Raw genomic sequence first — 9594 nt, 5'->3', positions numbered from 1 at the left:
CTGCCAACGGCACAGCGCTACGGAGTGTCCGACTCTCCCTTCTCCGTTTAAACGAGCTTGCGACTCGTAGTAGCTCAGATCCCTAATAGGGGGGCACAGAGAAATAGCCCGGCTCGGGATCGATGTGGCAGAGACTTGCGAAGAGAACTGCTTGAACAGTGTGGGGTGGGTCGTGTACTTAGGTACCCCGGTTCCACTGGGTTGTTAGGCCAATGCTCGTTGAGCTTCTTCGACACCTTGTAACGCGACAAGGCCTTCGACACCGGTGTCGCAACGCAGGCCGACGGGATGAAATGAAAGTAGCAACGCTACACCAACTATGCCGCCCGATGGCTCGAAACACCTTCACTGGTTCGGTCGCAACCGAGGCCGGTGGCACCAGCACTGGCTTGTACACACGACAAAGCCCTTCGAGGGAGACGTCGTCGCAACAGTCTCCGTCGGAAAATGGGTCACAGTGGCAGCGCTACGTCAAGTGTGTCGCCCGATGGCCAAGACACCTACACCGGTTCGGTCACAACTGAGGCCGATGGCACCAACACAAGATAAGAGAAAATAAGTAGAATTAGAGATAGAAAAGGATAGGGAAATAAAGGAAAAGGAAAGGGAACCCCCGAGCGCAAAGGATAAATTAATCTGTAGTAAAAGGGAATGTCTTGTGAAAGACGGACTTCGACCAAGGCCATATCAGACTCTGGCTACTCGGGTTACCTTTACTGACTTGGTGGTCAGCGGGCTAAGGTATATATCGCCCAGAAGGAGCCAGTACAGTAGGTCGCGGCGCTAGATCCTCGATCTAATCTAATGTCAGCAAAATTAATACTGACTCATTAACTAAATAAAATTAATAATTAAAGTAAAAACTGTGCAAATTTTCACACGTGTGTCCCCAAATCCCGGACTACAGTTTTCACATTCCAACTTAGTTTCTTTTCCCCTCACCCCCTTGTCCAACCCCTTATTGCACTACACTGGTATTTAATTCCCCTGCCCTCCGCACCCGAGGTGCCTTGGGCAATCGTCCATGAAGTGACGTTCATCGTATAGTATAACCCCCCTCTGGGGCTTTTTTAGTTAGATTAGATCAACAACGGGATCCCATACTGTAGAGCTCCACGCTCTACAGTACAACCGCGCCTATCCACGTGTACACCACGGGGACAAGGGACACGCGCATACACGTGCACACGTGTACCCCGCGCGAACGAAGCGCGCACGCAGCACGGGTAATATGTGTAGTGTCAGCCTCGACATAGCTGACAGTATTACAGTGCAGGCCGACCTGCACTACAGTAGCCCACTACGGTACCTCGGTACTGTAGTGTTATGATAGATTGTTTTGTATATTAAATATGGAGCGGACCGACGGCGGCAGGAGGGGGACAAGCACGGACTTGTCCTCAACCGACCACCAAGTTCAGTCCACCCAGCTTATTCTAACTACGCGCCCTCGCCTTCGCGCTCGTTAGGAGGAAGGGAGCGGGTAGGGAACACACACGTGCGCGAGCGAGCCTACATCCGCCTCCGCCCGTCAGCGCTGGTACGTTACTCAGCGCTGCTCCGGGGCGTCGAGGCGTAGATCGGACCGCGCGTACGCTCGTCCCCGACCTTGCCGCTCTACCACACCGCTACCAGGGCTCGCTTCCCTGCCTCGTTAGCTGGTGCTTCACCCGTCTTCCCGTTCGAACGGGTTCCACGTCTGACTGCGCATACACCCTCGGTCGTCTGGGGGTGTTTATGCTACACATCGCAAACTGGGTTCAGACATTTGGGCCACTTCCGCTTCTGCCCGAATCTGTCCTCTCCGTCCTCACGTCGGGGAAACCCTCAAGATAGCGAGCCAATAGACCCATTCTTATTGATTCTGTTACCGCCGTTCTTTTTCTTTCGTCTAAGTGGCTCGCTGCCGCGTAGTAGGATACATACAGAGAAACCTATAGGAGGTTCATCGTCAAAAGGCACAGCAGGCGCATCGAGACCTGAGCTTGGGGCATGAACCTCTTGGACGCGCGCATGCTGTTCATCAGTTCCGCTTCTGAAGACATCTTCCGGATGAAGGCATTTAAAGTCTTTCGGAAATTCTCCTCCTTCAGCAACTTTTTGGTGATCGCCATCGTTTTCTTCAGACGATCGGATGATACGCGTGTGAGCACGTGCTCGGCAACGAGCTTGGGGTGCTCCCCAATGAATTTTCCATACCCCAGGCTGTTGAGCAACTGTGTGTACCAGAGCACGAACTCCCAGACGCAAGACTTCAGCGGCTTATCACTGATGGGTGGATCCATTTCCATGCTTTTCAGGTCTTCCTAAAGAAGATCGAGGTCGTAGTCCTTCGGAACGACGACTGCATGAGCCTCCATGTAACATTTCAGATTCTCCTCGGTCGTCACGGAGACCGAATCGACAAGTATAGTCTCAGACACGTCCTGCAAGCGCTATCCGCGGGGTTCGACTGTGCTCGCTTCGAGAGGTCAACAGCCCCGCTCCTCGTGAGCAGACAAGTGCATAGAAAACACAACAAATAATACGCAGTTTAGTGACACAGCCAGTTGCTATAACTAACGCGCCAACACAGTTTTAGTTCAGCAGCGATCACAACGGCATTTAGCCGAACTTCAGGCGGACAGCTACAGTTAACAAAAGAACGCAGAAGGCTTCGGGTCAAAGCAGCTCCCGCAGCCGCAGCGACAACTCAGACGCAAAAACTCGACTTCCTCCTGCCTCCCCGCTTCCCTTCCCATCTCTCCGCTTCTTCCTTTTATAATTATTCGTCCTTCCAGCATCCGAGAAGACATCCTCGCCCAATCGTCTGGCAGTGTTGGTTCATGCACTGTCCAACGAGCGCGCTCCTTCGCTTGAAACTCTGTGTCTCCAGTGGGTCTGGTCACTGCCAGTCGGTGCACAGCGAACGACGCACTCCGGTCCATGCGAGAGGGTAAATTGATGATGCGCGCGTTCGGGGTTTCCTTCCTGTCCAGCGGTCGTATGGCGCAGTGACTGCAGACGTGGACAAGAGCGGTATTGGAGTGAAACGTTCTCCAGTGAGAAGGTAAACTAGCGTGTTTCCAAGTGGGAATCATCCCGTTACAAACGTTGCCAATTTCCCCAGTCCGGATGACTCAGCTACTTGGTCCAGATTACGAAGCGCGGTCATCAAGTCTGCAACAGTACCCATTTACCAATTGCGAATATCTGTAAGCACGCCCACATCGATTGAGTCCTGATACGGTAGTGAGGAGGACTTGGAAATTTAGATCCGTGCCCTTTTAAAGGATACTTATATCGTATAATTCGCGGTCTTGCTTGAACTTCACATGTGAAGTTTGCAAAGTCCGCTGTGGTTACACCAGTTAGCCTTGGGGATTGAACTGTCTCGAAAATTGTTTGCCGAATAGTACCAGATCCACAAGGTTCCGTCTGCCCCGCTCTGCCGCGTGAGCGCGTCATGACGCAAGAAACTCTCTCGCCGGAGCCTCATGATTCCACTCCCTAGGGCGAGCAATTTCTGTGACAAATCACTGGACTCAGAGACAATCGTTTTCGCGTCGAACCCAGTCGCTCGCGGCGCCCCGAGTAAGTAAACGATGTATAAAGGCAACAGCAAGAGAATTGGAGAAGGCAACGCGTACGTCTCCTCGAGATTCCCGGATCCCAACGCAGCAAGCTGCCTTTATTTATCAAGCCCAAACGGGTGCGGCAATACGCACTCCCCGCCCAGTGCTGTTACTATCACGCGACGACAGTTGCGCAGCGCGGTACACGCCTCCAGATTAAGAAGACCAGGACCACTGCTGTGCTTCTGTGGGGCTTTTCGCTCGGTGGTAGGTCCAACACGAACCTACAGTACCCGGATGGGGTACGGTGCGTAGAGACGTTAGCTCGTACAAAGGCTGTCCACCCAGTATCGTAGTTTCAGAGGTGGCTGTCCAATCTCCTCTGCGACGTGCTCGCACTACGAGTTTAACCCTGCTCCGCCTCGAGGCATCGGGCCGTAGATTCTGGACTCCTAGCTATCTTTTCGAGTCCAGGGCGTTACAGTATGCATTTTTATTTATACTTTGAATATACATACTATATGTGTCCCCCACAATGGACTTCATGCCCCATCTTTGTAAAGGTTTGCATGGAGATACAGTAAAACGTCCTGGCCATACCAGAATGAATAGCGAATTAGTACGGTATCCAATATAAATAAAAAGGATGAACCGGGGATTGAAAGCGACGAGATAAGGCAGTGTACAAGGATTTGTTCTAGATTGAAATGATATTTCATTGTAATCCAGCCTCTATGTATTGTTCTAAGTAGTGATACGAATTTCTAGCGCTGTGCAGCCCTAAATCAAATGATCAGTATGAGGGTACTTTTCATCTAATTTTCTAGACTTGTTCTTTCTAAATTAGAACAAAAAAGATTCAGAGACCACGGTATTTGTATTTTGCGCCAATGAAGGATTTAGTTTAGTGTGAAGCACCTACTGCTTCTTTTCGTTCTTAAAAGTTGTATTCGACCGAAGTAGCCCAAGAGTTTGGTCCCGGGACAACTGTGCTCAGCTTCCCCAATGCGTCATTCATGTATATGGAATATCATTTTCTAAGCCATGTCAATTTAATCGGAGACCCAATCGAAGGTATTCAATTACGCTGCGCTTCACGTTATTGTGCACTACAAAGTATGAAATACCTCACATAATTTCACTCTTTAGCAATGGTCTTGCTACGACACACAATAGTATATAGTACATACTCAGATGGAAAGATCTCCCTTCCCAGTCATGCCATGCGATATGCGGAGGGTACCCATGCGACCGCGACAAGGCGATACGGAGCAAGACACATACTACGAGGAAAGCTCTACGGGAAGCATTCGCTCAGTTGTAGACTGCACCTTGGAAGAGTATGAGAACTTGGCCCGCACTGTTCATTCGAAGTCTGATTCTGCCCAGTTCAAGCCCTCGTTCCAGAAAACCCAGTCTCTCGCAGCGTGCATCGAGCTCGCGGAGAAAATTTTCCCATCATGCAAAGATTTGTGCAGAGTTATTGGCATAAAATTATTGTGCGACCGAGGAAAGGAGGAGGAAAAGAAGGAACCGTGCATGAAGCAATTCGTATTTTGGGGTTGTATATCGCAGATGAGAGGGATGAGAATTCCGCGGCGGCCATACTGGTAGGAACATGTATGCCATACGTGCGTCGCAAGGCGACGGTGGATGCCTTTGTCCGAAAAAGCCGAGAATTCGATTTTCTAAGTATTTCGTACACTCACCCTCTGTCAAGTTCATCACTGCAAGCAGTTGATCTTGTAAGCAAGGTTTTCTCGGCAAGGCTTTCAGCCACACCGAGCGAGGTGTCGGAGGAGGCGGCTGTAAAGAATGTTTTCTCGCAGTTGAAAACTTTCTCCATGCGGCGGCGTCCGATAGTTCGCCCGAACAGTCGATTCTGGAGTACGGCTACGTCTATGTTATGAACACGTTTGCGGGTCTCTTGAAGTAGAGCTCCCTTACTTCATTATTAGAGGCTTTCACGCCGTGTCCAAAGTCAGCTCTTTGGTTAGAGATGAGTACTTTGTACAAAGGAGCAAGGGCACATGAACACTTAGTCTTGTATGTCGTCGTAAACACGTACATGACTTGTGAATATCTCAGAGACATCAAAAAGTGGTCTCACGTTTCAGCGCAAACGCGTTACACGAGATGATGCGAGACCATTTGATAATTTCTTTTGTGGTTGCGCTCTCACATGTCACAACATGCAGCTCCTTCGAAGCTGGGATATGCTGGGGGTTGGACATCATATGAGCTGGTCTGTCACTGCGAGGCGTGCGAGTGCGAAGCGTGCGGGTGGTACGTCTCATCTTGTGGTGGGTATTGTTGTGATGAGGTTGGTATGGGTACAGCTGCGGTTGGTGCGGCGGATATGCAAGATTGTGGACCGAAGGGTACTGTTGCTGAGGTGGAGAGGCGGATTGGTGGTTCGGGTAGGCGGGGGCGGAAGAATAGTTGTTCTGGACGATCTTGAATGCACCGAGGACCAACTTGGCGACCACATTCACCTGCAATTTGCCCAGGTCACCCGTGAATGAGTGGTCTTCGTCCAGGCTTCATTTACCAGAGCGATGAAGAGTTCCACGTCTTCTTTCGCAGCGCTGTTGAAACTGCACCCTACCCGCATCTGAAACGCTACAGCAACTGATGGTCGGCCCGCGCCATTTTTCTGAGGGACAGAGAGCCGGACGCCCTGTCTGGTTCCTCAAGAGACGTCGTTCACCGCGCACTTGTGACGGATAAGAACCGCGGGCACGGTGGCGGACCTTTCAGCGGCATCAACCGGCTGTTGTGATGTTCTTGGTCTAGACGAGGGCCGGCCTCCAAAATCGAGGAGACTTTTGCCGAAGGTGAGGTGAATGGAAGTGGCGTAACGACAGGTAAAGTGATGAAAAAGCATGCTCGTCTTTTTGTTACACGTGGCAGGCAAAACTCCGAGTTTCGTTTCCCGAAGTCACTGAAGGATAAACGGGCTTCGCCTTGTCGTGCACTGAGGGGAAAGGGGTGGGATCCTCCTCTGGCAGTGCGCGCGCGTTCGGGGGCGCGTGTAGCAGAATCGGGAGACCACCCGTAAAGGAACCGGTACGGGGCCAGGTGCGAAGCGCAGTACGGAATTAGAAGGGTAAAAAGGAATCGAAGGACACGCTCAGGAGGGGCGGAGCGGTAGGGACAGGCTGTCGTGCACGCTACAGTAGGGGAGCAGGGGGCGCGCGCGGTAGGGGTAGGTGGGAATCGGGGACGTAGATGGCTCGTGTGGTACCGTTGTGGGACGGGGACCGGCGCAAGGCTACGACTCCGATTCCAGAAACCCAGGTTGTCGACCCAAGGCTTCGTGAGGATTTACTTAGGGTCGGACGTCGACTATATAGAAGTCGACGTCGGGATATAATAATAATAATAATACTAATTAAAATAAAACGGCCACGACACCCGTGGCACGCGGTGGTGGGCCACGGGTACACGTGGTTAATTGGCACGGATGGACGTGATGTATAACACGGGTACACGTGGGTAGACTGTCAGTACTTCGACAGGGCTCCATGGAGCTTACACCTAGGCTGTGCTGGTGGAGAAATATACACGGTTACACGTGGTAAGAATGGCACTTATGATAGTGGGATACGTGTCGTGTGCCACCGTTCTGCACCGCCATGAGATGGGGAGCTCAGTGCTCTACACGCCTCGTCCATTCTCTTTGCATACACATGACGAAGTCGTGGGCAACCGTCCCTGTTGATTTGCACGAAATTCCACGCACATCCTCGGCAATAGTCTAGAAAATAGAAGTCATCTGCCCACTCCCCAATGTGTATCCGATCGTCCCACATCCGCCCCCCTCACTGTCTCCGCCGCCTATCGCGCCACGCCCCCCCATCTCAGGTTGCAAGGCCTCATATTTCACTTCGAGTCGTCCACTCTTGAGGCCGGCCTCTCAGTCTCCTCCATTCCAATGTTGGAGACCCCACCGCTGTCGCCCACTTGCGCGATGCTACAGTGCCAAGTTAACTAAAAGTGAAGAGAAACCAGAATGCTTTGACGGAGTTTCGACGATATTCAACGTGCCAGCTGGTGAGGCGAATGATAAGCCAACTACAAGCGCGGAGGAGCAAGCGAGAGCAAGGACGGCGAGAATTGGTAAGGGGGGAGGTTAAATAAGTTCATGCAGGAGAAAAAGAAGTCAAGACACGAAAACAAGGGAAAATATTATTTTAATGACAGCCAAAGGGAATTGTCTCGAAACATTCATTTCTCCATTGACAAGCAATACTTTTCATGTTCCCACATAACGAATCTAATGTTTTTTAAAAAGCAAACATATGTTGTTCATGGACCATCTTAGCACTGTTTCATATGTCTAAAACTAACGTTCTGGAACAGTACCGAGTATCATTGTCATGACAATTTAATGATCGTTCACTGACAGTACTATTGTTGTTTCTGACGTCAAAAACAGTGTTTTTGGACATCGTTTCCTCTTATCCCTAAAAGTATCGTCCAAAATCACTATTATTTATTGTTTTCCTTGTTTTTGCCTCCGCAGTGATCTCATGAGATAGGCTTCTGTCACTGGTAGGGGCGGCGACCGTCGGCCGAGCAGAATGTCACCCAAGCGCGCTATTATGTGTTCCTGCTTGATTCTGTACGCTCACTCCACGCAAATCTCATAAAAGGCGACTGGAAATGGCTATTCCTGGTGTTGGGGCGATGGAACCAATGCGGGAGAGCGCGGCGTGTGCGAGAGCCATATGTTGGGCTGGCGCCCCCTGACCGAACATGACTTACGGCAATAAAAGACGCCATTACGGGTTCAGTCGACAGGGTGTTGCTCACATCTTCGAAGGATGGCAGGAGAGTGTCTGCTTGAAGCTCGCCTGCAGTATCGCTGCCGCGTGCCAGGGCTACCGCGGCCAATCCGGTATGAGAAGCATTGCTGGATCCCGACAGGCCCGCAATTTGTGCACGGTTGCCGCTATCAAGTTCACTGGGAGACATGAGAGGCGCACTTGGTTGACGGCCCAGTTCGACGACAGCTCTTTGTAAGCCTGAATTCGAGCGAACCGGGAATGTTCGGCCAACAATCGACATGGAGAATCGGCTATCGGCGCCCTCATTCCAACCTCGACGTAGTGCCTGAGCTGCCTCCTTATCTGTAATTCTCCACGGGAGAAGCGTCGCGATAGTCCGTCCGCAAAGTTGTTTGCGACCGACGGGATCCAACGGATCGTATCTGCAGTCCCAGATGATCGAGCATCATTTTTGGTCTGCGTAGCTCGCGCATCACAGCCCAACTCGCCGAGAATAACCCATCCGTACTGTGGACTACGGCCTGGTTTTTCATACGCCGAAGCAAGTGTTTTCGCTCTTGCAGCGAAGCTCGCGCCCCCAGCGACCCAGACAGGAACAGTCAGATAGCGTTCAGCTCGCGGTAAGTGATAAAATTCGTCCGATTTTCACAGTTCGAGATTCCTTGCGCTCTCGACTTCCCATCCAGAAATTATGGCTCCATTCTGGATTGCTCGGGATGCGTGCTGCTGATTTCTCTCTCCATATATCCCTGAACGACATCCCTCCTCCAAATCCTGGCCTGCAAAGACTTTTCCTCTTCCGACTGCGGAATTAGTCGAAGTTCTTCCCCTGTCCACGTAAAAATGGGGGCTCCTGGCGTGTCGACGTACTGGTCTGCTTGGCATAAGAACTCCGACCACCCCAGGCTACGCAATTCCTCAGTACGAAGCTGTGTTTCCCACCAAAGAGAGCGTCTCGTTCCTATTTCGACTACTGGCCCTTGGCAGTACCTCCATGTCCCGCACGCTTCGTGGTCTTGCTAGCGCTCCAGGTAGCAACTGCCTTCATCAGTTGACTAGACATGTGTGGTTTCAGCTTTTTCATCGGTTTAACGACATCGTCCGCAGCTGTTGGCTCATTCCTCTGTTCAAGCGAGGGCATAACGAGTTTGGCATATGTAGGGTCCCGATATACCATTCAGTGAAACGCACAGCGGAGACCGGAAACTCGAAGATCACTGTGGTGCAATGCGCCTGGTAGGCAGTGG

The sequence above is a fragment of the Chondrus crispus genome, genomic scaffold (genome assembly GCF_000350225.1).
Source record: "Chondrus crispus Stackhouse genomic scaffold, scaffold_18, whole genome shotgun sequence".
Taxonomy (NCBI): Eukaryota; Rhodophyta; class Florideophyceae; order Gigartinales; family Gigartinaceae; genus Chondrus; species Chondrus crispus.
This window is presented reverse-complemented; position numbering follows the sequence as displayed.